The sequence below is a fragment of the Trachypithecus francoisi genome, unplaced genomic scaffold (assembly GCF_009764315.1).
Source record: "Trachypithecus francoisi isolate TF-2019V2 unplaced genomic scaffold, Tfra_2.0 Lachesis_group14, whole genome shotgun sequence".
Lineage (NCBI taxonomy): Eukaryota > Metazoa > Chordata > Mammalia > Primates > Cercopithecidae > Trachypithecus > Trachypithecus francoisi.
This window is the reverse complement of record NW_022681459.1, coordinates 23,930,112-23,957,449: the sequence shown is the minus strand read 5'-3', so window position 1 is coordinate 23,957,449 and position 27,338 is coordinate 23,930,112. Positions and strand designations below refer to the sequence as shown.

The 27,338-nt window shown below is 44.0% G+C and overlaps 1 protein-coding gene and 1 long non-coding RNA gene across 6 annotated transcripts in view; one reads left to right on the top strand and one right to left on the bottom strand.

Annotated features, from left to right (window-relative positions):
* Positions 1–27,338, top strand: part of HLCS (holocarboxylase synthetase) — a 248,844-nt gene that overhangs the window by 181,691 nt on the left and 39,815 nt on the right. The gene's annotated exons all lie outside the window — the stretch shown is intronic.
* On the bottom strand, positions 551–8,403 carry LOC117095760. Its single transcript, XR_004442162.1, has 4 exons — positions 8,120–8,403; positions 7,272–7,424; positions 2,081–2,213; positions 551–881 (listed from the first exon to the last, which is right to left on the bottom strand). It is a non-coding gene; the product is annotated as an uncharacterized LOC117095760 (long non-coding RNA).

Genomic DNA, 27,338 nt, shown 5'->3' with positions numbered 1-27,338 from the left:
TTACCTCCCTGGCAGGTACCTTGAAAGGGGTGGGATTTGGGGTTTTGATTAAGATGTCAGAAGGATCTTTCTCCTTACCTAGGTTGTAGTGTGTTTGGGGGAGAGGAGGAGGAGGTGAGGACAATGACCATCAATGATGAGAAAACTCTATTCTATTCTTTCTGAGCCTCCAAAGCCTCCACATGAATTAAGCCCTTCTCTGGGAAACCCACGCTGACCTAGCACTGGGGGCACATTTTTCCACCAGGTGGCTTTAGGGGAGGGACCTGGCAGAATCGAAAATTTGGAAGAGAAAATGCTCTCCATGTGAGTGTTTTCATTTCTACAGGGTTTGAGTTTGGGCTTATTATGTCAGATTTGACTGTTAAGTTTTCTTATTTGATGAGGAACACGAAGCTCTCATTTATTGGCCTCATTAGGTGAAGGTATTACAGGTGTTTCTAAAACAGCTTGTGACCTAATATTTCTTATTGTTAGGTACTTCCAGATGATGGAGTTTGACGAAAATGCCCCAAAGCAATGAAACTCAGATTTAAGGTTTCAACATTTGCCGTGACTCTCTGCTTTTTATGTCATTTAATAAGTTGTACATACATATTCTAAGGGAAATTATGAGCCGCCTGATTCATTACACATTTTTCCAACTTGTAATTGTGTTGGCATCAAATGTTGGCATCCTTTGAAAGAAACTGGCATATTACTTGATCATTGTAAATCTCTCAGTACTTTTAACAAAGTGGCGTTAGAACCATTTTCTTAAAAATTTGCTTTCTCCCATGATCCCTGCTTGGGAAATAGGTAGTGTTGGTAGAATTCTTTCAGGACTCATTTGAAAAACTCAACCTTTCAAGAACGAGTCTTCTTGCTGTTGGCATACTGACCTGAAAAATATAAATAAGAATGTCTGTGGAGTTCAGGCATGAGTGAGATTATTACAGGAAATTATGTCGTGGAAGAAATAGAAGCTAGAATATTAAAACACCAGTTGTTTAGCTGCGTGTTTGCGTTGCTTAGTATCATGAGCAAGTTTGTTCAGAGGAATGCTGACTAAATTTATAGTCTGGTAAAGTGACATTCCTAGTTACAGCAAAATTATCCATGTGGTTTACATATTTGCAAATATGCATAGCATAATATTGCCAGAAAACAGGAACCCAAGGCTTCTGGTAGATCTTTTCTTTTCTTTTCTTCTCTTTTTGAGACAGTCTCGCTCTGTTGCCCAGGATGAAGTGTAGTGGCACGATCACAGCTCACTGCAACCTTGAACTCCTAGGCTCAGGCAATCCTCCCACTTCAGCCTCCCAAGTAGCTGGGACCATAGGCACATAGCACCATGCCTGGCTAATTTTTTTATTTTTAATAGAGGCAGGGTCTCACTTTGTAGCCCAGGTTGGTCTTGAAATCCTGGACTCAAGCCATCCTCACACCTTGGCCTCCCAAAGTGCTAGGATTACAGGCGGGAGCCACCGCGTCGGCCCTGATTTTTTTCTTTTTAAAAGGAGGAAAAGTCAGAGGTGAAAAATTTAGTATTTTTTTCCTCTATTTTTTCTGTATATTGGTATGTTGTCTCTGGCTTGCTCTTTCATATATAATTTCTTATTTTCAGTTTTCAACATACTAAATTTGGTGAAGAGTACTGTGTCTGTTTTTTGAGGAAATAATTTTCTCAGCAATTTAAACAAACGAAGTCAAAATAATGAGAGCTATATTTTTGAGCTTATAAAGACTCATAAAAATGATTTTTAAACTTATTTTTAAAACTAACATTCTAAGACATAATTTGCTAGATTTCAGTGATAATGTAGCCATTTCATTCTGCAGCTAAGTTGATCAAAAATCAAAGGATAAAGTGTACCATAAGTGACAGAAAGGGTATGGGGCATTAAAGTTTTAGCTAACATACTCTGTGTGTTAGAAAAATGATAGATAATTCCATAGTAGGTAGGTATTTTCCTGTCTCTGTGTGAGATTTGTTGAGAATCTGTTACCTCCCAGTTTGATCAGACTCTGAGAAGGATAGAGAGAGGAGATTTGATACAAAGTTAATTCTGCTTTCACCTTGACCTGGCTATACACACACCTTGAGGCTCTTGCTTTGTAGAAGGGTGCGCTTCCTCATGTTTGTGAGGCGGGTCTGTGGCTCCTGCAAGTTCTTCTTGAGCAGAACGATTATGTGAGGTGGAAGGAGCTGCCCGGTGTCCTAGGGGTCCCAGCTAGTCCACGACAACAAAGACTCATAGGATGCCAAAGCAGGAAGAAGACTTGGTGAGCTTTTCCCCAACCCCCGGGTTTTACAGGTTAAGAAGCTGAGACCCAGAAAGACACAGTGTCTCTCCCTGATCATTCAGCAAGTGAGTGGCTGGGTCACGCCAGCCGCTGCCGCCCCCGCTCCTGATCCTCCGCCCTTCGGCCACCTCACACCGTCTGCAGGCATGGCGTTCAACAGCAGCTGAGGTCACCGAAGCAGGCATTTAAAATTTTTTTTTCATTTTTATTTTTTATTTTTTTGAGACGGAGTCTCGCTCTGTCCCCCAGGCTGGAGTGCAGTGGCGCCATCTCCGCTCACTGCAAGCTCCCCCTCCCAGTTTCATGCCATTCTCCTGCCTCAGTCTCCCGAGTAGCTGGGACTACAGGCGCCCGCCACCACGCCCGGCTAATTTTTTGTATTTTTAGTAGAGACGGGGTTTCACCGTGTTAGCCAGGATGGTCTCGATCTCCTGACCTCGTGATCCACCTGCCGCTGCCTCCCAAAGTGCCGGGATTACAGGCGTGAGCCACCGCGCCCGGCAAAGCAGGCATTTTGAAAGTTTAGAGACTGATTATGACCAGAGCATTGTTTCATGGGTGTCTTACATGGGACAGAGGTCTTTTAAAATTATTTGACTTCTGAACCACATTTCTCCAAGGAGCACTGCTAAATGAATTTTTTTCATACTTAGTTCTGTAAGAAGCAAACTGTGCCATCTCTCAAGTTTCACTGTATCAAGCCGAAGCTTGTTTTCTAACACTGCAAATGGGACGTGTGTTAGAACAGCAGCAGGGAGGGCATTCGGGCTCTGTACAAGCAGTGGTCGAACTCTCCTCGTTCTTTAGTTCTCAAGGCATGGAGTGGCCTCCTGGAGGCAGAGGTGTCCACCTCCCTGGACTCACCTGTCCTGCAGTGGGTTATAGTTTTCGAAGATCAGTTTCTAGAAATGAAGTGATATACAATGTTCATGATCCTAAAAGATAAATAGGTCACTACTAGCTTGAACTGTAATAGTCTAGAATAATAACATTGTAAAGAGCATGGCAGCTGTACCATTAAAGGGTGAAAGTGTGCTATTTCCGGGTAGAATCCAATGAATGAGGGATAGATAGGTTATCAGTCCAATAAATGAGAGATAAGTTATCAGTTAAAAATGTAACAAATGGTGACAGTGTGAGGTAATGCCTATATTAGCTAGATTTAGTAATTTCATAATGTGTTAAGTACTTCAAAACATCGTGTTGTACATGATACATTCTGTTTTATCTGCCAATTAAATGAGTAATATGCTTCTCTTCCTTTTCCTCTTGATCAGCACTGTGGACCACTAAGTCTTTCTTTTCTTCAGAATTTTATTATTAATTATGATCCTTATTCTCTTTGCTCAAATTATCCCAGATTTGGTTTGAAAAGTAGGCTCCCGTCTCCTTTTGACAGGGCCTCATGGATCTTTGTTCACTTCCTCACTCACTCTCTGGCATAAGAAGACATTCCAGGTGTAACCGTGTACCCAACTCTGGAATGAGCTGTTTTTATGTTTTACTTTCTACATTTTTAGAAGGAACTCTGGTTCCTTTTTAGTGGAGAATGGTATTTAGATACAAAGGTCTGGAAACTTCTGCTTCTGAGAATGGCAGACCAAGATCTTGCCAGACAGATCTTCCTACCTCCATGCCTCGCACCCACCACACACAGAAAGTAACTATGAAAACTCGGCATAATTCAGAAAGCAGCTGCCTGAAGCCATTGAGAGTGAGCAGAAGCAGGCCAGCTATGATGGGAGAACCTCACTGGGACAGGGTAGGTCTTGAGCTGCACCAGGTAATCTCAGGGCCAAGGGCAGGTGGTGCAGTGATGGGGAATCCTAGAAGAAAGGGACTGGAGAGGGGACCCCCAAATTCTGTTTATACACCTCTTCGATCACTAAACCATACGTGCATAGAATAGACTCAGATCACAATAATGACAAAGAATCTGTGCTTGCTGCTGAAAGGCTCAGAGTTTGCAGTTCCAGTTCAGGTAATTGCCAACCAAAAGAAGTAACACTAATCCAAGAAAAATCGCAAAATCCCAAACCTCTACAATTTAACGTTCCTTGCGTCTGGGATACAAAGCTAAAATAATCAACATTTGAAAAACCAAGGAAATAGAATACTATCTCAAGAAAAAGAGAAATCAAATGAAGTCCAACCCCAAGGGGAAGCAGATAAGGAGAGTCACACAAGGTTTTATAACTATACTAAATGGCTGGGCGCCATGGCTCACGCCTGTAATCCCAGTGCTTTGGGAAGCTGGGGTGGGCATATTGCTTGCGCCCACCTCAGTGTCTGAGACCAGCCTGGGCAACACGGGGAAACCCCATGTCTACAAAAAATACAAAAATTAGCTGGGCATGGTAGTATGCCCTTGTAGTCCTGTAGTCCCAGCTATTGGGGAGGCTCAAGTGGGAGGACTGCCTGGGCCCTGGAGGTTGAGGCTGCAGTGAGCCGTGATCACACCACTGCACTCCAGCCTGGGTGACGGAGTAAGACCTTGTCTCAAAGCAAAGCAAAACAAAACTATCCTAAATGAAATAAGATGATATATGCTTACTATGAATGAAAAGATAAGATAGCTCAGCAGAGTAGAAGAATGACAAAAAGAAGAACCAAATGAAAATTCTAGAACTGAAAATACAGTTATCTCAAATAAAAATTTACTAAATGGACTTAACAGCTGAAGACACAGGGAAAATTACCAAGGAAAAAGAGAAAATGGAGTAGGAAAAAGTAGTAGAAGAAATAATAGCTAAAAAATTTCAGAATTCAGTGACAAGTAGAAATTTAGATATAAGATCATATGCTCAAGAAACACCAAAAAGAATAAATATTTTAAAATCCCATGCTGATTCTTGCAAACTTTTGAAAACCAAAGATGAAGAGCAAATCTTGAAAGCAACAAGAGAAAAGCCATACATTAATAATTCAATTAATGGCTGACTTCTCACTGGAAACCTTGCAGACCAGAACGGCATGAAATAACATCCTCAGGGTACTAACAGAGAATCAGAAAATTCTAACCCAGAATTTTTTTTTTTTTTTTTTTTTTAAAGATGAGGTCTCGCTCTGTTGCCCAGGCTGGAGTGCAGTGGCATGATGTCGGCTCACTGCAACCTCTGCCTTCTGGGTTTGATCAGTTCTCCTGCCTCAGCCTCCCGAGTAGCTGGGACTACAGGTGTGGACCATCACGCCCAACTATTTTTTGTATTTTTAGTAGAGACAGGGTCTCACCACGTGGCCCAAGCTAGTCTTGTATTCCTGGCCTCAAGTGATCTGCCTGCCTCAGCCTCCCAAAGTGCTGGGATTACAGGTGTGAGCCACCGCGCCTGCCTTAACCCAGAATTTTATGTCTTGTAGAAATAGCCTTCTAAGATTGAAGGGGAAATAAAGTCATTTTTTGATAAAAGAAAATTAAGAGAATTTATCGCCAGCAGACTTGCACTGTAGGAAATGCTGCAGGAACTTCTTTCTGTTGAAGGGAAATAATACCAATTGGGAACTCAGGTTCTTGGAAAAGAATAAAGACTACTGGACTGGTAAATATTTGGATCAATATGAAATACTAGTTTTCTTCTTTCTGCTTTTTTCTTCTTAATTTCATTGTTAATCATATAAGAATTTTCAGCAAAAATTATAACACTGTCTTGCAAGGCTTATAACATCTATAGATGAGATACATGTAACAGCTGTAAAGACCAGGGGTCGATACGGACCTCGATGGTGAGAAGAGTTCTTTATTATAGAGGCCATACAGTATTGACTGTAGGCAGGCTGTGAAAACTTATAACGTATTTCTAACTTGCAGCCAACTTAAAAATGTAAAGAAATATGTGTTAAGTCGATAGAAGAATTGAAATGGATATTCAAATAATTTTTTAAAGACAGGAAAGGGGGAACAGAGGAAAAAATTTTGATTTTTTTGGCTAAATGAGTGAAAGGAAATAGTTTTTTAAATGAGGTTTTAATAATATGATGAGCTATTCAGTAACCATTTAACCTTGGGTTTTTGAAGAACACGAGCATGGGAAAATGCTCCCCATTTAATGTTACATTAAGTGAAAAAAGCAAGATGCTCAGCTAGTGTAGTATGACAACAATTTTAAAAAATACAGTGATACAGTCACCCATGTAACACAGAAAAATGCATCAAAGAAAATATACCAAAATGTCTTTTGGTAGAGTCATAAGTGACTTAATGCTTTAGTCTTACTTTTTTTTTTTTTATTTTCTAGATTTTCTACAATGAACATGAGTTATCACAAAACTTAACTTTTTAAGCTATTGCCAGAGTCCTAAAGTGACACGGTAGTGTTTCTATAGTCTCCTTTTATATACGTCACTAGGTTTTTCTAGTAGTTTTTAGCTGATTCTTTTAGATTTTCTACGTGAACGGTTGTGCAGTGTGCCCCTAATGTAACGATTCAGTTATATATTGAGTCGTGAGAGCTGTTAATGTCTAACTGTCGGCTTTAATGCAGGGGAGTGTCCCTGAGAACATTGAGGCACTGATCAGTGCCCAAACGACAGGGACTCCCACCTCCTGACGCACCCATCCCGATCCACAGAACAGGGTCGTTGTGAGGACGAAATGCGGTGTTGAATATAAAGTGCCAGACTCTGTACTTGACCATCACGTGCTCTCACTCAGTGTTAGCGGTTATGATTGTGAGGACGAACCTCTGGAAGCACATGTTTTTCAGGGCAGGGGACAGAGCTGAGCAGTGGCAGCAGCCACACCAGGCAGTGGGCGGATCATCAGAAAGGATAAGTTATTAACAGTGGGCCCCTTAGGGCGGTCAGTTCTGAGCAGCTGTGCCTACGCATGAATTCAGTCTGGCCTGCTTTTCTGATTTTAAAATCCACACCCGTATGGAGATGCTCTCGCTTTTGTGGGCCCTGAATGAATGATGAACAATAATAATGCTGACATGTGGCCTAGCATGTGGCCTCCCTCCATAGAGCTTCTATCATTTTAGGAGGCTCACCGTGGGAGAATCAGGCTTCAGGTTTATCCCGTGAATGAAGAGTCTCTCTGTGGTCCACAGCTTTTGTTGGTCCTGGTGGTCTCTGTCCTTGGGTTTTCATGCTCTTGCATAAGCCCCTCCCCTTGCAGGTGGGTCGGACCTACTGAATCACTTCTAACAAATCAAATATGGCAAAAGTAATGGGATGGCTCTCCTTTTTTGCACTTCTGGCTGACTTCTGTCTTGCTTGCTTTTCCTCTTCCCCCACTTCCCCCTACCCCCAGCTCTGAGGGAAGCAAGCTGACGTGCTATGAGTAGCCCCATGGCAAAAGATTAGCAGCTATGGGGGCACCGAGGCTTGTGGCAGCCTACAGATGAGTTTGGGAGGGGACAAAGTGGAGGCAGAGCCACCCCCCCAGGCAAGCCTTGAGATGACTGCAATTCCCGCTGACACCTTAAGTGCAGCCTTGTGAGAGACCCTGAGCTAAAGGCATCCTGCTAAGCCAACCCAGACTCCAGGCGCACGGAAACCGTGGGTTTCTAAGTTGTCTTAGGCTGCTTAGTTTTGCGTTACTTGTTACACAGCAGTGGATAACTAATACGCTCTCTTAAACCACTTAGAGTCTCTACTGACTTCCCCTACCTCGTCCCATTCCTCCCACATTTAGTCTTCTGGGAATTGTTCTAGTTCTACCATGGTACCCTTTTATTTTTGAAAATTTCCATCAAGGCACCAAATGCCTTTCCTGCCCATTTCTTCATCTTTCCATCTTGCTTCTAGCCCGGCAACCACTTTTTTGCTGTGCGGTCAAAAGATAGCACACTGACCGTCACCTTTCATTTCACCTGTTTTTTTTTGGAAACCTCACCTGCTTCTTTTGAAAGTTGTAGAAAGATGTGACTTCATCATGATCTAGAGTCCAGAGCAGGGGCTCGCAGCCTGCTTTTTGTCTCTGTCGTATCTCAAAGACGATGTCACACAGGGAGCCACACTGTGGGCCAGGGCAGTGAGGTGGCTTCTGACCACGCACAGTTCCCAGTCTCCTAGCTCCAGGCCCTCCCCGTTACCAGCTGTGTGTGTTGGCTTCCTGAGATGAATAGTGGAAAAGGCTCTGGTCCTGACTATGCCGAACTCAATGGCGATACCTCTGGACTCGAGTGGCATGTCAGTACAGCTGAGCCGTGCGACCCAGAACATGTCTGCCTACCAAGTTTCTATATCTGGGAGGCCTGGACAATGATGGCCGCAATTTTCCTCTCCTTAAATAGAGCGTCAGGGAAAGAATCCCTCTGTAAGTGGTAGAAGCTGAGCATTTAATATTTTAAAGCTGAGCGGAATGATTGTACCATTTGCAAACTGTAATAGGAGCCACCGTTGTTCCTGGGCCCATGAAGAATTACGAAGAAAAGTAGGTCATCACACCTCCTGAAAATATTTGCCAGTTGAAAATTAGTTTCTCATAAATCGCCTCTTTATTCTTTTAACTCTTACTTCATGAGGTGGACGTCTGGTGATGGACGCCTCTATGCTGTCCCTGTGGCTAGTGGTCTGTTCACGCCATTCCTGGCTACATTAGGTGTCCCCAGTGCAGATAATTAAGTCACGGTAAAAGTATACTCTGGATTTTACCAAGAGGTCACGGAGAGCCCCTCTTCCCTTGGCAGTCAGCGGCATTCTTATTACACTTCATTTATCTACTTGGGAGGACTCGGGAGGACCAGCTGGGCCCCTGTCTGCACTCATCAAGAGTTAATTTCTGAGCGAGGTGCTGTGGTCATGAACAAGTGCAGAAGGTACCCTGGTGGCCCTGCCAGATGAGAGGGGCCCTTAATTAGCAGCCACGTTCAATCAGGCTGCTTAACCTGCCGCGAAGCCGGGGAGGTCATGTCCTTCCTGCCGCCCTGCCTGTAAACACAGCGCCCAGAGCTGGGCCTGGACGCCTTGCGGCCTGGGACGAGGAAGGTACCTGGAAGCAAGAAGACGGTGCAGACCCGAACCTGACCCGCTTCCAGGGGATACCTGGACTCTGCTGTTATTCTTGATGGAGTAATGAGGTTAACTGAGAGAGAGATTTTTTTTTCCCTTAAAATTTGGAGGCATCTTTTGTCCTTGCCCACTTCTTATTTCCCAAACTGGACATCTTACTGGCTTGCTTTCTTCACTGTTAAAAAAAAATCTTACTTATGTTGTCATGTTTCTGGCATCGCCTAGGCTAGCCATGCACTGAGACCTCTTGCTGTAGTGGAAAGTCGGAATCCTTCACCAGTTTTGTGGCCTTGCTTAATCTCTCCGCAATGTCCTTTGCTCAGATACAAAACAAGGATGATTGTACTAGCCCTGCCACCTCATGGAGCTGTTAAGAGGTTGGAACCATGGAGAGACAGTTTGTCAACTGTCAAACCTGTGTCAAATATCAGCTGATAGAATTGGATGCCAGGATTGGGGTGCTTTTACTTGGCTCATTCATTATAGGTAGCCAAGGTCCAGTTGTATTTTAACAGTCACATAGAGAATACCAAAAACCTGGTGGTGTTGGTAGATGTTTTATACTGTATTAGAAATGCCATCTACTATGGCAGCAGTTAGTAAATAGCAAATAAATACAAGCACTTGCCCACATTCTGGCCAGGAGACTTGAGTCTCGAATGCCCTTTGAGGACCACAGAGGGTCAGAGAGATGGGGATGGCAGGAGGAAGAAGGGATAGGAGAGTTATTTTTAGCTCCATAGGACATCTTGCTTAGTCATGAGACACTCCAGGTGTTTGCCTGGGGAAACTTCAGGTGGGCTGTGGCATTTAGTCAGCTACCGAGGTCATGGTGGGTAATTTTGGGACAACCTGCTGTAGGGTTCTTGAGCAGACCCTTCAGTGGCCTCTGGACAAGCTCAACTTCTGATGGTATATGGAGGAACCCAGCGGCTTCTGGGATCCCATTCTGTGAGTAACTTGATTTACTTAGCGTGGTGGCTCGAAATTCCTTCTGGTGATCAAAGAACCCACACAGCAGAATAGGAGGCAGCGCCCCATGCCCTTGTCAGTGAGGCAGAGTGTAACTTGGGAGTTTCAGATGAGTGGCAGTTACTGTACCTGCTAGGAGCGTTGCATTGAACCCAGGGACCAGCCAAGAGGAACTAATGGACCCTGTGGAAGATCATTTGAGCCTGAGCCACAGGAAGAGCTGGCCGCAGGCCGGGGAAGCGGATTGGTGGACCGCACATTCATTTAAGGTTGAAATGCTTAGCTTTGTAAAGGTGACTGTAAATTTTAAGCTTCGTTCTTTATTGACCTGGCAGATCGGAGAGTGCTGTGTCTTGGTGTAATGAAGCATTATGTTAGTACAGTGAAAAGGAAACTGCCTTCCTGGCTGGAATTTGGTCTCCCTAAAAGCTCATGGTCTGGTGAGGTGGATGACTTGGGAGTGAATGTGTGTATGTATGTGTGCACAGACGTTGTTCCTGATGGGAAAATTGAGACCCAATTGCCCGATTCTATCTGATGGTTTCCTGAAATGGATGTTTGATAGCAAATCCATTCCCGTATTGCAGGCTTTTTTTAAAAAACAAAAACAAAAAACTTTGGAATTTTTTTTCACCCTATGAGTGTTTTTTTTTTCTTTCTACTTCTGCTTTGGAAACATGGAAATGATTCATGTAGAGAAAAAAATAATTGAAATTGAGGAATAAATCAGTCGCGGGATACTCCTTACAGCCAAAACCTGTCGGGGCTCTGAGCTCTGTAAGGAACGCCAAAAGCTAGCAGCTTCCTCCAGGAGCCTCGCTGTGCGCCTCGTGGGCATAAACTGGAACTTTGGCAATAAACTTCTGCACACAAGGTCGCCCTGTGCAAGCGTTTCTGGAATCCAGATTTAATACTGCACACGACACCTTGTTTTGAAAAGAGAAAATCACTGCTTTCAGTGTTACGGAAGTCTGTTCCATCCTGAACATTGAAATACTGATGCTCTGTAGGCAAAGATCATGGAGAAGGAAGCTGGGGACATTTTGTCCGCCCTGCTCCCTGCCTGCAGGAGTAGACTCAGCTAAGACTGTGCCATGAGCCTCCTTCCCATCATGAAGGCCGGCTTATCGATGGAAGATGTACCGGACAGCCACTTCACGCCCAGCTCAGTGACGCCTTGAGCTTTGTGGACCTAGTAGTGTGTTCTGACCTGTCTTCAAACTCCATCCACCCAGTTGTCACCATGACAATGAGTATTCCACATGGGTTTCATGTCTAGTTAAGGGGACAGGGTTAGGAACTGGACTCTGATCGCCCAGAGTTTTTCTTCACATCCGTTAATTTTGATTGAATCATGTTCACCCGTATCTGCACCTATCTCTTTGATCTCTAAAATAAGAATTAGAGGTCTTATTTTGAGGTTGTCAGGATATTAACTTCTATTTCAGTTTTGAAACACTCCCTGTACTGGCTAATAGATGACTATGGACTGGTGAAAGCCTGCTCTCAGGCTGTCCTGTTGATTCCACCCCATGAATTGTGTGGGGATAGTGCCTTTTTTTATGGAATTACACGACACTGAATCTCATTGGGAGTGAAAAGGTAACCCTACTTCTGTCATAAATCTGTTTCATCACAGGAACTCTGTTCTTCTTGAAGTTTAATACGATGCAAAGAAAAGTGGAAATGGCTTGAGATTTGGATGCAGAGGTCAGGGAATGAAGTCTTGGCTGTGCCACTCATCTGCTTGGATGCTAAATGACTCCTCCAAGCTGCAGTTTCTTCACCTGGAAAATGGCAATAACAATAGCAACTTTTCAACTTTTTTAAATTGACTAAATTTTCTGAATGAATAAATAAGACATAGTGAAAAGTGCTGTGTAAACGTGTAAAATAAAAGGCAGATGTTAATTGTCCATGGAGAAAATGTTTATGGCAGAGAAAATAGTACATGATTCCCAAACCTATTTCATTTTTCTCCTGGGTGCATAGTCCCCTTTCAGTTGGGCTGACGTTGCCTAGACAACCAACAGACAGATGGACATGAAGTACACTTCTTCCAGGCCTGGCCCATGGGATTCTCCCACTGTCCCTTTCCCCTTATGCTGCGATCTTGGAGGTCTTGTAGGAAAATGGCGGCATCCCAAATTGGAAGAGGCCTGTGGCCCTGAGTCACCGCTTGGAGGAGAGCTGCCTGACTAGCCCTGGACTTGGGCCTCTGCAGTTGGACTTATTTCAGCTAATGTTAGTCTACCTTGATGAATCACAATTTTGAAAGAGAATATTATTTGCTACTGTTAGCATATAAAATAGTTGTGTTGTTATATACTTTACATCATATACATTATGAATATTGTTATTAAAGAATATTATATATATCATATTGCTGCTAAAAGTGCAAGTGAAAATGAGATCAATGCTGAATGCAGTGGCTCACACCTGTAGTCCCAGTACTTTGGGAGGCTAAGGCATGAGGATTGCTTGAGACCAGGAGTTTGAGACCAGCTTAGGCAACACAGTTAGATACTGTCTCTATAAAAAAATTTAAAAATTTAAAAAAACAAAGAAAAGAAATCAATCTGTTTGCAATTTTCATAAATAGAACATAACTACTCACAGTGAAGCAAATTAATATCTGAGCACTTACTGTGAAGTAGACATGCTATGCCAAAAGCTTTGCAGACAGGACGGGCATGTGTCTTGCAATGAGATGGCAGATGTGGCCCTGATCTACGTGTTTGTTCTTTCTTTCAAATTATTTTTATTCCTCTTAAAATTGAACTATGAGACAGATGCCTGCGTTTTTTTCCTTTTCTTGATTGTCATACCCTCTCCCATTGTTATAGTAGAACATGGCACAGATGAATTGGGCTGGAGAGCTAATTATGCATGAGAACCTGACTTGTAAAATATCATAGGATAGAGGCAACTACTAAAATAAATATCTTTTTTTTTTTTTGAGACAGAGTCTCGCTCTGTCACCCAGGCTGGAGTGCAGTGGCCGGATCTCAGCTCACTGCAAGCTCCGCCTCCCGGGTTCCCGCCATTCTCCTGCCTCAGCCTCCCGAGTAGCTGGGACTACAGGCGCCCGCCACCTCGCCCGGCTAGTTTTTTGTATTTTTTTAAGTAGAGACGGGGTTTCACCGTGTTAGCCAGGATGGTCTCGATCTTCTGACCTCGTGATCCGCCCATCTCGGCCTCCCAAAGTGCTGGGATTACAGGCTTGAGCCACCACGCCCGGCCTAAAATAAATTTCTAATGGACAGTTGCAGGCTGAAAAGTTGCTTGCGTCTCTGTTGTGAACTGGGTGTGTTTTGGCTGGCACGAATAACAACAGTAATCATTGAGGGGGGATTCACGGCTTACCAATGATTGACCAGTCCGTTCTTTAATTTTCCTACATAAATATGTCCAGCCGCGTATTTATGTCCCATGCTGTCAGCATCAGGCATCCCAGAACCATATCCATAATAGAATCTCCATTCAGGCGAATGTCACCACGGATGACACAGCTACATAACACAGCCATGGATGCTTTGTGACGAAGCCACTTCAGGCTTGTCATCTCATCTCTTTCTTTCAACAGCACTCTCCACCCCTAAACTCAGTGGAGGGAATTCACACTGTCCATGTAGAAATGGCAGCCAACACTGAACTCACTATTCTTGGTGGGTTCCATAATACCTGGGCTTGCATTCTGAAGTTTTGTTGAGTGAGGCTGTTTTAAGGCAACAGATGATGGAAAGAGAATTTTCAGTTACTGTCTTTTACTTGAAGTGAAGCAAACATTCTGAAGATGGGAGAGAATATCGCAGAGTATCATAGCTGAACCGTGGTCCATGGAACCCCATAACCTGATGACCTAGGTTCAAGTCCCAGCCCTGCCACTTCGGTGGGTTTTAGTTTCCTTAACCTATGAAATGGGAGTAATTCTAGTACCTTCCTGCCTCTGTTTCCTCACTGGTACACCAGGGTTAATCATGGTGCTGCTCCACAGGATGAATAATTTCCTGTAAACTGCCAAGAGCGGTACCGGCAGGGAGCCACCCTCAGCTCTCCTTGTGACGGTTACTATTCCTGCGACTGCCTCTGTTCCGTCCCTGATGGAGAGCTTGGTCACAGAGTCTCTGCTTTTCTCAGCTGATGGTTCAAATGACTGCTGTTTCTTTGTGTCTATTTGTTCACCAAGTACTTACGGAGTACCCACTGTGTGCCAGGAGTGCATTCTAGGTGTGCCCACATCTGTGTCTTCTGTTTTCAGCATGAAAACATCTGTTTCTGCTGATCCTGCCAGCATCAACAAGTAGTGCCTCATCCCTCAGGCTCTCACCATGGTCCTCTTTGATGATGGAGTGGTGGGGTCGAGCTGGCCGCAGAGTCTGCGGGGTCATTTGAGCTCACGGTGACCTGTCCAGATGTTGTTTTCCTCTGTTTTCCGTGGCTAATGTTGATCACGGTTCATAAATGTGGAAATGGATCATAGGAAACTCACACCACCCTGATTAGAAAGAGGGACGGTTGGATTTTCCTCACGGGGCTTGCGTGTCTAAATGTTTACATTTTATTCTTATTAGTCGTCCACAAACAACCCTATGATTTTGGCTAGTTCCTGAGTTTCTATTTTTCCAAATTTTTGAGAACTGGGGCTTAGAAAACTGGAACAACTTTCTGAGCCTCTGGGCTGAATTCGGGACTCTGATTTGTAAGGTCAAGTTTTCTGCTCCTTGGAAATCTGGCAGATCCAAATTGGATGGAACTGTATTGGATGTTGTGGGCACTGCCTACAGATGAGAGAGGCTGGGGAGACCCAGCACTTCGTTAACACAGGCCACGTGAGTGGGCATGCAGGTGGGGTGTTCAGGCCGCAGCCCCTTCCCCTCTCTATCCGTGTCCTATAGAGTGTCCCTTAGTCCCTTGCCTTAAGAGTCGTCTCTAAATTGATGGTTTCCAGGTTGACATCTCTGATCTCTTCCCTCACCTCGAGATTCTCACATTTATTTGCTGTCTGGATATATAAATAAACTGTAGTTTAACTCGGATATCTAATTTTTACATATCCAGGAGACATCTTAAAATTAACTTGCCCCATTATTCAAGACCGTGCGTGTTGGTGTAAGGATAGAGATACACAGATGAATGGAATGGGATAAGTGTCCAGAAGTAGACTCACCTGTATGTGGCCAGTTGATGTTTGATAAAAGTGCCAAGGTCATTCAGTGGAGAAAAGATAGCCATTTCAATAAATGGTACTTGAACCACTGAACATCTGCCTGCATAGGAAAAAAATCTCAACTGTTACATGACACTATATGTAAAAATTAAGTCAAAATGGATCATAGACCCAAATGTAGTTGCAAAAACTATTAAGCTTCTCGGAGGATATATTTGTGACATTGGAGTAGGGAAAGATTTCTTAAACGAGACACAAAAAGCATGAACTATAAAAGAAAAAATGATTAAAATGGACTTTGATCTAAAAAAACTTATTTTCTTTATAAAACACATTTTAAAAATGAAAAAGGTAAGCCACAGACTGGGAGAAAATATTTGCAAGACATATATCTGACAAAGGGCCTATATCCAGAACATATAAAGAACCTTACGACTCAATATTAAGACAACTCAATTTTTTAAAAAGGCAAAAATTTGAAAAGACACTTCAGCAAAGAAAATATATAAATTCTTAAAGGCACATGAGAAAATGCTCAATGTCACCAGTCTTCAGAGAAGTGCAAATTAACACTATGATAAGATACCACTTCACATGCATTAATAGGGCTGAACTTAAAAAAGACTGACAATACCAAATGTTGGCGAGAATGTGGAGAAACTGGAACTTTCTTTTTTTTTTTTTTTTTTAGACGGAGTCTCGCTCTGTCACCCAGGCTGGAGTGCAGTGGCCGGATCTCAGCTCACTGCAAACTCCGCCTCCCTGGTTTACGCCGTTCTCCTGCCTCAGCCTCCCCAGTAGCTGGGACTACAGGCGCCCGCCACCTCACCCGGCTAGTTTTTTGTATTTTTTTAGTAGAGACGGGGTTTCACCGTGTTAGCCAGGATGGTCTCAATCTCCTCACCTCGTGATCCGCCCGTCTCGGCCTCCCAAAGTGCTGGGACTACAGGCTTGAGCCACCGTGCCCGGCCAGAAACTGGAACTTTCATGTGTTACTGGTGGGAAAGCAGAATGATAGCAGCCACTTTTGAAAACAGTCTGGAATTTATCTTGGGTAAATCCCTAGGAGTGGCATTACTGGATGATATATAGTGAACAGATCAATCAATCAGTCAATCAATTGATAGATAGATGGCTTTCAAGCTAAATGAAAACACTTGTCCATACAAAGACATGTATGTAGATATTCGTAGCAGCTTTATTTAAATAACCCCAAACTGGAAACAACCTAAATAGTCATCATTTGGTGACTGGATAAACAAATTACTAGAATACAACTAAGAATCTAAGCAATATAAAGGAACAAAATATTAATTTATATGACAGCATGGGTGAATCTTAATATTACGCTAAGTGAAAAGTCATAGTCCTCATCTCCCTGGAAGCCCTGTGTGATTGCCTTCCTTCTTCCCCCAAATACCTGCACACACACATACACACATACCTGTACACACATACACACACGTGTGCACACACTTCATCCAGTGGCCTGGGCCTCCTTGTTGGGCCTCAGGTCAAGCACACACTACTACCTCCATCCTTTGTGTTTACTCTTCCCCCTGCCCAGATCGTTCCTCCCCAAGGTAGCTTGCTGATTCTCTCACTTCCTTCAAGTCTCTGCTTACATGTTAGCTTATCAGAGAGGCCTCCCCCCCACCATCCTTAGCTCCCACTACTTCTTCTCTAACCCCACAACCCAATATATATGTATTTGCATATTTGTTGAGTATCTGACTCCTCCTGCCAGAATGTAAGCCTACTTGATTTACTGCTGTATTTCTCGGTCCCTAGAACAGCGTTATATAGTAAATGCTCAATAAACCATTGTTGAGTCAACATGTAAATCCACAGAGTTAGGAATGCAGGCATCAGGGCAGGGTGAGGCTTCAGACCGTGTGTGCCCACCAAGTTGCACACCATTGCATCCTACACTAATGGCGCTCTCCATTAGCCTTCTCATTTTTTCTTGTGCTGAGCAGGCTCTGGCTCAGTTCAGCTTTGAGAAACAGATGAAGTCCACACACCAAGAATAAGTGCAGATGCATTTAATTCCTCATTAATCTCATATGTTTAAATGGATTATCGGGAAATTCTTCATAATGTTTTTGCAAAGATGTTAATTTAGAGCTTTTCACACAGGGAACTTGTCGAGTGATGCACAGCTCATTGATTAATTATTAGTTCTCCCCTCTGCCTTTTATGAAAACACAAACATAAGCAAAGCTAGGAGAAAAACAGTATCTTTATTATATTTTAATGTTAAATAATAAGAAAAATAAATAGAATTATTTCTAATAATATTTACAAAATGTTGGTCTTAAATGCTATTAAAACAACTGTGGATATGGGAGCCAATACTCTTTTCTGACATTACCACTCTATTATGTTGCTGAATATTTATTTTAAGGCCAGATTGGAAGATTTTCAGAGATAGCACAAAATAATGTCTTTGGATGGTATAGCCGTAAGTTATGTCAGGGCAATGTTAAGAGAGATCGTGGTAGGCTGGGAGCCATGGCTCATGCCTGTAATCCCAGCACTTTGAGAGGCCAAGGCAGGTGGATCACCTGAGGTCAGGAGTTTGAGATCAGCCTGGTCAACATGGTGAAACCCCGTCTCTACTAAAAATACAAAAATTAGATGGGCGTGGTTGTGTGTACCTGTAGTCCCAGCTACTTGGGAGGCTGAGGCTGGACAATTCCTTGAACCTGGGAGGTGGAGGTTGCAGTGAGCCCAGATCACCCCACTGCCCTCTAACCTGGGCAACAGAGTGAGATTCCATTGCAGAGGGGAAAAAAATCATGATAAAAAGTCACTTTAATAAACTTGTGGATTTAGGTCTGATTATTTTTGTTTCTGTAGGTGCTGCGTTGCTTGTCTCTCTTGAATTTTTATTTCTGGAAGTTATTATTCATTAACACGGGTCCCTCACATATCCCTCAGTGGAAGAGTCAAAGGGAGAGCTAAGATTGAAATTTTCTTCCTTCTTTGTTAGTGGCCCTGATAACGTTTGGTAGATTCTATGGGAAGACTGGAAGGCTCGAATGGTGCATGGGATCATTTGGCGGTTTGGGGGAGTCTCCCAACGCCCTGGATTATCCAAGTCCTGGTCCCTCACAGCTTTTCTGGGCCCTGCCAATACATCTAAAACAGATAGCTGTAAAATGTTTAAATAATAAAAAGAAACATCCTTTTGAGAATTAGAGAATCTAGTAAAATCATTAAATTGACTAGACTAATAGATCATTTGGACTGGCCTAGGGCTACTGAAATTACCAAATGTCTGTTCTGTATCTATTCAGAAAATCATGTGATTTTCCTCATTTTGCCCACCCATACGTTATGTATTATGTTGATACATTTTTTCTGATGTTAAACCATCCTTTCATTTCTAGGATAAACAATATGTGATTATAATACACATAAAATGCAGCATTGAATTCAGTTAACTAGCATTTATTCATGATTTTCACATCTGTGTGTATAAGTGCTTGGGGTTTTTTGTTTTCTTGTTCACTATCTGGTTGAAGAATTGAGATTATACCAGAATCATGAAGTGAGTCAGGCAGTTTCCCTCATTTTCTAATTCATGGGACATAATGGGCTGTTTTCAGAGTTACAGATCGCAACTATTTTGAGTCCCAGGTGTGCTTGGTTTACTTAAGCCACCAAAATATTTTTTAAAACCTTGTCCTTAATTAACCTTTTAAATTAAAAAGATGCTTTTCTAGTTTCAATGTTTTTCTTTTTTCCAGTGAATGACCTAAATTAACTGTTCGGTTAATTTTTAATGAATATTTATTTGCTCATTCATTTGACATTTATTTAGATGTATTGGACATTTGCTGTGCACAGGGCATTATCCCAGGCACTGGGGGAGGAGTTAATGGCAGGATCTCTGCCCTCAGTTCCTCCAAAAGGGAAACAGAGCTTGTCCACAGTTAGTAATAACTTACTCCCTAAGGCAGGATGTCCCAGGCTGTGACAGGACAGGGTTGGACTGCTTGGGGCCTTCAGACATTTGTCTCTCAGGGAATACAATTCTGCATATTTCTTGAGTTGTAAAGGAGTCATGGCTCCAGAATTTCTGGTTTCTGTTAGAAATATTCATAACTATTCATCAGATGTTTATAAAATGCCTACCATATGCTAGGCAGAGTGTGGAGCATAGCAACTAGGAAATCTGTTTCAGTAGCTTGTGTCCAGAACCCTCAGTATTTGGGAAGATGCATATTGTCATTTACTCCCATTTTGAATATATTAAGAAAGTATGTGAAGGCATGAGCCTCTCAGGAGGGGACCTCAGTGTTTCCGGACCCCTCCTGCCCTCTGTGGGTCCTAGATGCTGGCTAGCTGAGCGCCATCAGTGTGTTCTTGCAGAAGACGAAGCACATTTCCTTTCTTCTCTTTTTTGCAGTTCCAGTGTGATGACATGGCTTGGTCACCATGCTTCGTGTTTGCTAAAAAGAAACCAGGGATGTGAGTTTCTGAATTCTTAACCTGGTGCCTTTGCCAGAGAACAAAGTCAGGTTAATCAGATGTCTTCGCCTCTCCAGCCCAACTCATTCCCTAGCTGTCCTCTCTTGGTCCCACAGTTCTAAGAACCATCTCCACGATAATGATTCCCAAATGAATATCTTAGCCCAGACCTCTCCCTCTCACACCAGACTTCTCCTTGGATTCCATGGGCTGTCTCATAGGCATCTTATGCTTGCCACATCCAAGCCCAGCACCAGATTCCACCCTCCAGCCTGCTCAGCCCTTGCCTCCCACTTTTGGAAAACAGCACATCACTTTTTCCTTGAGTTGTGCATGCCAGAAATCGTGAACTCACCCTTGACTCCATCTTTCTTTCAGGAGCTCAGTTCATCATCAAATCCTGTTGGTTCCACTTTCAAAATGTGCAGAACACATCTGTTCCTCCTGCTGGCATGCATGCCCCAGCCCACCCAGCACCCTCTCCCCTGCACCAGTGCACAGCCCTTAAGCCAGTGGCCCCATCCACCAGGCTGTTTTCCATGTAGCAGCCAGGTGATTTCCTTTAAAATGTAACTTAGTTATCTCATCCCTCTTCGCTTAGAAAGGTTCAGTGTTGCTTCCTACTTCATTCAATAAAAAATCCAGAGTTCTTACCATGACCTGCACACTTCCAAATCTGCCCCCACAACCAGCATAACCCTTATTCCTATTTCCCCCAGCTCCATACACAGAGTGTGCTTCAGCCACATTGGTCACCTTTTTGTTCCTCTCCAAACCCACTGAGGGCCTTGCCGCTGCCTCTGCCTGGAATAGTCCTCTGTCACATGTCTTCATGGTATGCCCTCACTACTTCTCTCTGGACAAATGCCTTATCGTAGCAAGCCTTTGGGGACCATTTGAACACCCCATCCTTTGTCCTTCCTTCTACCCCTTATCTGCTGTATTTTGTGTCCACTGCATTGACATATTATGCATTTACCTGCCTCTCCCCCACCCTTGCACACACGTACTAGAATGCCAGCTCCCTGGGTACAGAGACAGAATGTTTGTTCACAGAAACAACCCCAGAGCCTGGAGAGGGCCTGGTACAAAGTTGCAGAATCATCCGGATCCTCATGGGTTTGCTCCCAGGAGCTCAGAAATCGCCCCTTTGGAAATGTTGCTCCGGGGAGGCCAGAATGAGCCAAGCATAACCCCATCCCGCCCCTAGCTCATCCTTAGTATCAGGAGGCACTGTGTACTAAGAATCCAGGGCAGGTCTGAAAGCACATTCTCAGGGTGGTCTGAGACTTCTAAACAGCTGTCCACATAGGTACTAACTTGGTAAATCCTCATAACAACCCTATGACTGAAGCAGCGTCTTCATGAGAGATGCTTTCAATGGGAGAGGTTAAGTAACTTGTCCAAGGTCTCTTGGCCATAAAGGGACAATATTACACCAGCAGCCACATGCCTGACCGTTTATGTAACTTCTGACTAGCGCTAAATTTCTTTAAGGTCTGATTTATCTCTAACATGCTTGTAAATTTTGCATAATTTTTACTGCATAATTCTGGTACGTGTTTGTTTTAATATAAAAATAACAGTTGATACTACCAGCTTACTCCACTTTTTTGCTTCTCAGGCTAAAAGTGACACACCAATAGGATTGCATCCTGGCTGGGCACGGTGGCTCATGCCTGTAATCCCAGCACTTTGGGAGACCGAGGAGGGTGGTGGATCACGAGGTCAGGAGTTCAAGACCAGCCTGGCCAACATGGAGAAACCCCGTCTCTACTAAAAATACAAAAATTAGCTGGGCATGGTGGTGCATGCCTGTAATCCCAGCTACTCGGGAGGCTGAGGAAGGAGAATTGCTTGAACTGGGACCCAGGAGGCAGAGGTAGCAGTGAGGCAAGATTGCACCACTGCACGCCAGCCTGGGCAACAGAGCGAGACTCTGTCTCAAAAAAAAAACAAAAAAAAAGGTTGCATCCTGCTCTCCCGTGTTCTTAGGAGCCCTCTGACAGGCACACATCTGTGGATGTTCTTAGAACTCATGTAAGCAGCGGGGGTCGTAGAGAAAATGGATCGGTACCTAAGGCAAAGTGCAGAAGTGAATGGAGCAATAGAAGAATTATTTGACTTAAACTAAAGATCTCAACAACTCAAATCAGGTCGTTTAATCAGGGATCAAAAGCCCACGAGGGGTTCAAGTCCAACGGCAAAGCCTGGGGTTCTGGAGGACCGCAGTTGCCCCCAAGGGTGCTGAGCATGTGACTACACATGCAAACGAAAGGGAAACGAAACCAAATGGATGGGGTGATGGGCAGAGTGAAGGTCTAGACAGCATTTTGCCATCTTTGCTGTCCTCACCTTGAGTCACTCTGGAAAGCCTGGGGGTCACATGACTGAGGGGACGCAACCCTTTCCCCAGAGCCTCTCCCTGCGTCCTCTCGTTCTTGCCCCTGGCTGCTGGCTCAGGCGGCACTGCGTGTTGTAACAGCTCGTGGTTCTGGAGTGAGACACAGGTCGTCAGCTTCATTACTTGGGGATGAATATTTGTCCTGGGTACTGGGCATGCCTCTTACCAGCCGTGTGACCCTGGATGAGTAACTTAAGTTCTCTGAGCAGGTGCCTCATCTACAAATGGGGATTGTCATTGCTCCTATTGGTCCAAGGAGGAAATGAAATCATAAGTAGCAGCTCACTCTGGACTGATGTAGCACAACTGGCTGATGATCATGGTCCTCCTCCTCCTCCCTTCCCTCCCCTCCCCTCCCCTCCCTTCCCTCCATCTTTCCTCCTCTTCTTATCATCAGGGTAAATCAAAGGAAAGAGCCATTTTTGCAGGTCCAAATGATTGAATGTCAGGAATTTCACATGGTTCCACCTGCTACTTCTGCTCTGACCACTGCTAACAGTGACACACGGATGGCAGCCATCCCTGGTCACACAGATGCCAAAGTGAGCTCATTCTCCTGCTGTGTGACAGAAGAAAAGGCTGCCAGTCCCCAGAGCTTAGCGCGGGGAGCCTGCGGGGTAGCCGCCAGGTGATTTATCCAGGGTCCTCTTCTAGGTGTCACTATTGGCACCTGGTTAATGGGAAGGGGATTTAGGGACCTGGTGCTGAGATGGTCTTTTACTGTTCTTCAGAGCAAAGTCCTGTGAACCCTGACAGGTAGCACACTCACCTTCTAGGTTTGAAGGCTCGCTTGTTCCTGTCTCTGGCTGGTCCACACCTAACTGCTACGTTGGTTTTTTCCGCTGCTTTTCTGACGGCTTCACAGTAGGAAGCCTGCTGTGTCCATCCCAGCCAGCCCTTTCTTTGTAAAAGTGATAAGAAGATAACCCCATTCTAACTTGGTTGTTCTTTTTTCCTTTCCTTTTGCAAAGAATGCTTTTGCCATGGGGGTGAGAGGCTGCAAAGGTTTTGGAGCCATGGAAACTTAATCTTTGTGTGTCTAGCAAACAGGCCCCTTGGAGCAGCCACATTCCATGCGGCACTGTGGCACCCGCTTCCATGGCCCTCGAGGACCCACCCTCCAGGGTGCTCGGCGCTCTGTCTGAGCCCCAGCCTGCCTGTCTGCCATATTCCCCATCACTCTCTATTTCTCTCACATGGTACTAACCCACCTAGAGTAGGTTACATTTAATGGGGTGAGAAAAATCCACACCGTAAGAGAAAAGTCGCAGGTGAGGTCAAACTGCTTCCTCCCAGGAGGGAAAATGATTTTTTCTCCTCTCTGGCTCCCACACTGAAAATTCATACAAAAGGGCTCTTTTTATGTTTGATGTATTGCCTTTAAAAAACAAACCTTTCATGTTTTTTCATTTTTGGTTCATACCTCTTGGCCGACCCAGCAAGAACTTGGCAGTTGGTGAGCGGCTTCTCGCAAATGCTGAAAGCGGCCTCACTGAACAGCCACTGCTGCCCAGAGCCCTGGATGTGTGGGCCAGCGTGTACTCGGCTCCGGCAGGGGTGGAGGTCTGCATGTTGTTGCCCCGGACATCCTATGTCGGGGTTCCATATGCGATTCTTGCTACTTGGTATGTATTTGAATTGTTTTTGTAAAAGAGGATGTGTCTTAGGGTTACCTGAGGCACGGTGAGCAGGTTTTATTTTGGACAAGCCCATGTGTTGCTGTATTTTTCTATTATGATTCATGTCCCCAGAGATCTCTGCTGAGGCATACCTAACCCACTGTAAATACAAGCAAGCTCAAACGAAGGCACCCCTGCACCTCTGATTTCATTTTCTTCTATTTACAAAGCATATTGTCCTACACCCAGATTCTTTGCCAACACCTGCCAAATCAACACAGATGGGCAAAATGGTGGACAGAATGGCTTAAGAACATTTTGCTGACTTCCTCATTTTTTTTTTACATGGAGAGAACACCACAATTCTGCCAGCGGCTGCTTCCAGAAACCAAAGTGCTCTGAAGGCTGACGGAAATGCTGCCCTGCCGGAGTGGTTAATAGCAGCTTCTGACCTGCCTTCCTGGGCAGACAGCCTCCTTGCTGTCTGAGCCTTCACAGCCCAGATTGGAGCATTCGTGCGTCCTTTTGCATTTTTCTCCGTGGATGAACAAAAGCATAAGATCGTGGGAAAGGCAGCCAGATACAGAATATGTCTGTGTGGTTGTTTCCTGTCTTCAATCTGATTGAAAAGCCAAGGAAACACCATAAGACCCTCTTCCTAATCCTCCACCATTTTGGTGTGTTTGTTGGCTGTTTTCACTCGCTACATCAGCCAACAAACTCACACCCAAATTGGTTTTTGTTTGTTTGTTTGAGTTGGAGTCCCACTCCCTTGCCAGGCTGGAGTGCAGTGGCGTGATCTCATCTCACTGCAACCTCGGCCTCCTGGATTGAAGTGATTCTCCTGCCTCAGCCTCCCGAGTAGCTGGGATTACAGGTGCATGCCACCACACCCGGCTAATTTTTGTACTGTTAGTAGAGATGGGGTTTCACCATGTTGGCCAGGATGGTCTTGATCTCCTGACCTCGTAATCTGCCCGCCTCAGCCTCCCAAAGTGCTGGGATTATAGGCATGAGCCACCACGCCCGGCCCAAAATGGTTCTTAATGATAATATCCAGGATGGGCCAGGATATAACAAAACAGGTACTTTTAAGTCTTGTTCAAACCCCAGTGGTCGTGTACATTAGAGCAACCTCTTGAAAAGCATAGTGTGGCAGTAGGCATCGGGAGTTGTAAAAAGTTAATATCCTTGACCCAGTGATCCTACTTCTAATAATCTACCCTTAAAAAGTGATCAGATACATGGCAAAGTTCATACTCACAAACATGTATAGTTACGTACTCTGTACACACTCACTCAGTGGAATATTGTCCATTAGCAGAAAGACTGTGGCAAGATACAGAAATGCTCAGACAATTAAAGTAAAAAGCAGGTTTCAATAAATTATTAATTCATAGATTAAAATCTTAAAACATGCATCTTTGAGAAAGGACTAGAAACTGCGTAAGGTGGCAATCCTTGTGTTCGTATGCATGATGAAATCGTTTGTTTCTGTTTTCCAGACTGTTGGGGTTACTCTCATAATTTTTAAAATTAATAAAGTAAATACCCTATACACTTCTGACCATGGTAAAGGTAAACATTACTTTGGTCTTCACTAATTTAGAATTTGTGATTGTCTTGACACAGATTACATGGAAATTTCCTAGTTTATGGACACAAAATTATAGGGAAAATGTGTAAATTACTTGAGTAGATCAAGCCCAAAGCCATACTCTGGTATAATTTTAGTTAATTAAATGTGTTGAAAATAAGTAGAACTACACTTTAATAAAATGTTTATTACCACATCACTCTACAGTTTTCTGACTTACTGATATCATTGTGTTTGTAACATTAAATGGATGAGGTGGTAAGTACTGTTTAAGAAGTCGAACAAGCAGCCTGGGCAACATAGCAAGACCCTGTCTCTAGAAAAATTTTAAAAATGAGCCAGGCATGGTGGCACACACCTGTGGTCCCAGTTACTTGGGAGGCTGAGGTGAGAGGATGACTTGAGCCCAGGAGGTCAAGCCTGCAGTGAGCTATGGTTGCACTACTGTACTTTAGCCTGGGCAACAGAATGAGATTCTGTCTCAAAACAAACAAGCAAAAAAATTAAAAGAAGTAGAGCAAAACAAATCATATCAGGTGGCTGTCATGGCCATAGGAAATGCGTCTTCTTATTGCCTTTTTCTGGTAGGATAATCAAGATACGCGGTTACTAACTAGAGGGACTTTCTCATACCCATTAGAACTCTCCTAATCAGAGAATGTATTCCTAATCTTTCTGCCCCTTCCCCCACAAAAAAAGCACCCCACAAAAACAACGAAATCCTGCTACTAGCAATTAAAGAGCTCTGGCACGTGACTGTACCCCAGTCTCTAGGACGTGAGAGTTATTCATCTTTACCAAAGAAGTTATTCATCCTCACTAAAAGTTCCTTTGAGTTTTTATAACTTCAGGATCCTTTTAATAACACACTCATTTTATATAATAATATCCAACGGTAATGCAGTGCATAAACCTCTCTCCCGGACCCTACCCACAGCTCCTCCTCCCACGCTCATTCCTGCTCTGGTCTGTAGCAGGAACTTTAATCTTCCTTTTTGCATTTTAATGCTCATCATAAAAAACGTTATGAGAAGTTCCAGGCAGTTTCATTTTGTGAAAGCACACCCGGCAATCTTGATTTCGTTAGAATGTTAAGCTCTGTTTACTGTTCTTGGCTTTATGAGGGTCATTCCGTGGGCCAGCATGTAGCAGTAGGTCTGGAGGCCCGTCAGCCCCGAGTTCCTAGGGAGAAGCCACTGAGGTCCCCGCCGTTGACAAAGGGTCGCTGTGTGGTGTTGGTGTTTGCCTCGCTCTTGGGCAGGCCCTGCGCAGTGGAGTCATGAGCTCGGCGCAGCATGTGTGGGAGTGAGGTGTGCCCATCAGCTCTGTCAGTGGCACATGCCCCTTAGGGACATTCAGGAAGACGCTTCACTGAGCATTTGGCATGAGTGTGGAGAGGACCTGTGCACAGAACAGCTTCAGGAAGACAAAATGCCACCTCTAGGAAACGTCTTGGTTTTATCTTTTGTGGGGAATGGTGGCCCCACAGTTTTATAGAAACTTGAGGGAGTGGAGGGAATCTAGCAAAATGGAAATGGAATAAACCCATGATCAAACTCAAGCCAACCAGAGGGCTAGAAAGCAAAGGAAATAAGAACCAAGCAGCAGCATCTCTCCAGAAAGCCCTAGCAGCCCTGCTGGTGGATAGGGGATTGGTCTGGTTATCAGCACAGGTGACCTGGGTATTTTATCAACCAGGGAACAATAAATAACAGCAGCCAGTGTCTACGTAACCCTGACAGCTCATCAGGCATCTTCACAGGTCTTTTCCTCTTTTTCTTAACTTTCCTTAGGGTCATGTGAGGTAGGAAGGAGAGAGTTGAGTTCTCTTTCTGTAGAATATCCTTGTGGTCGAGCACC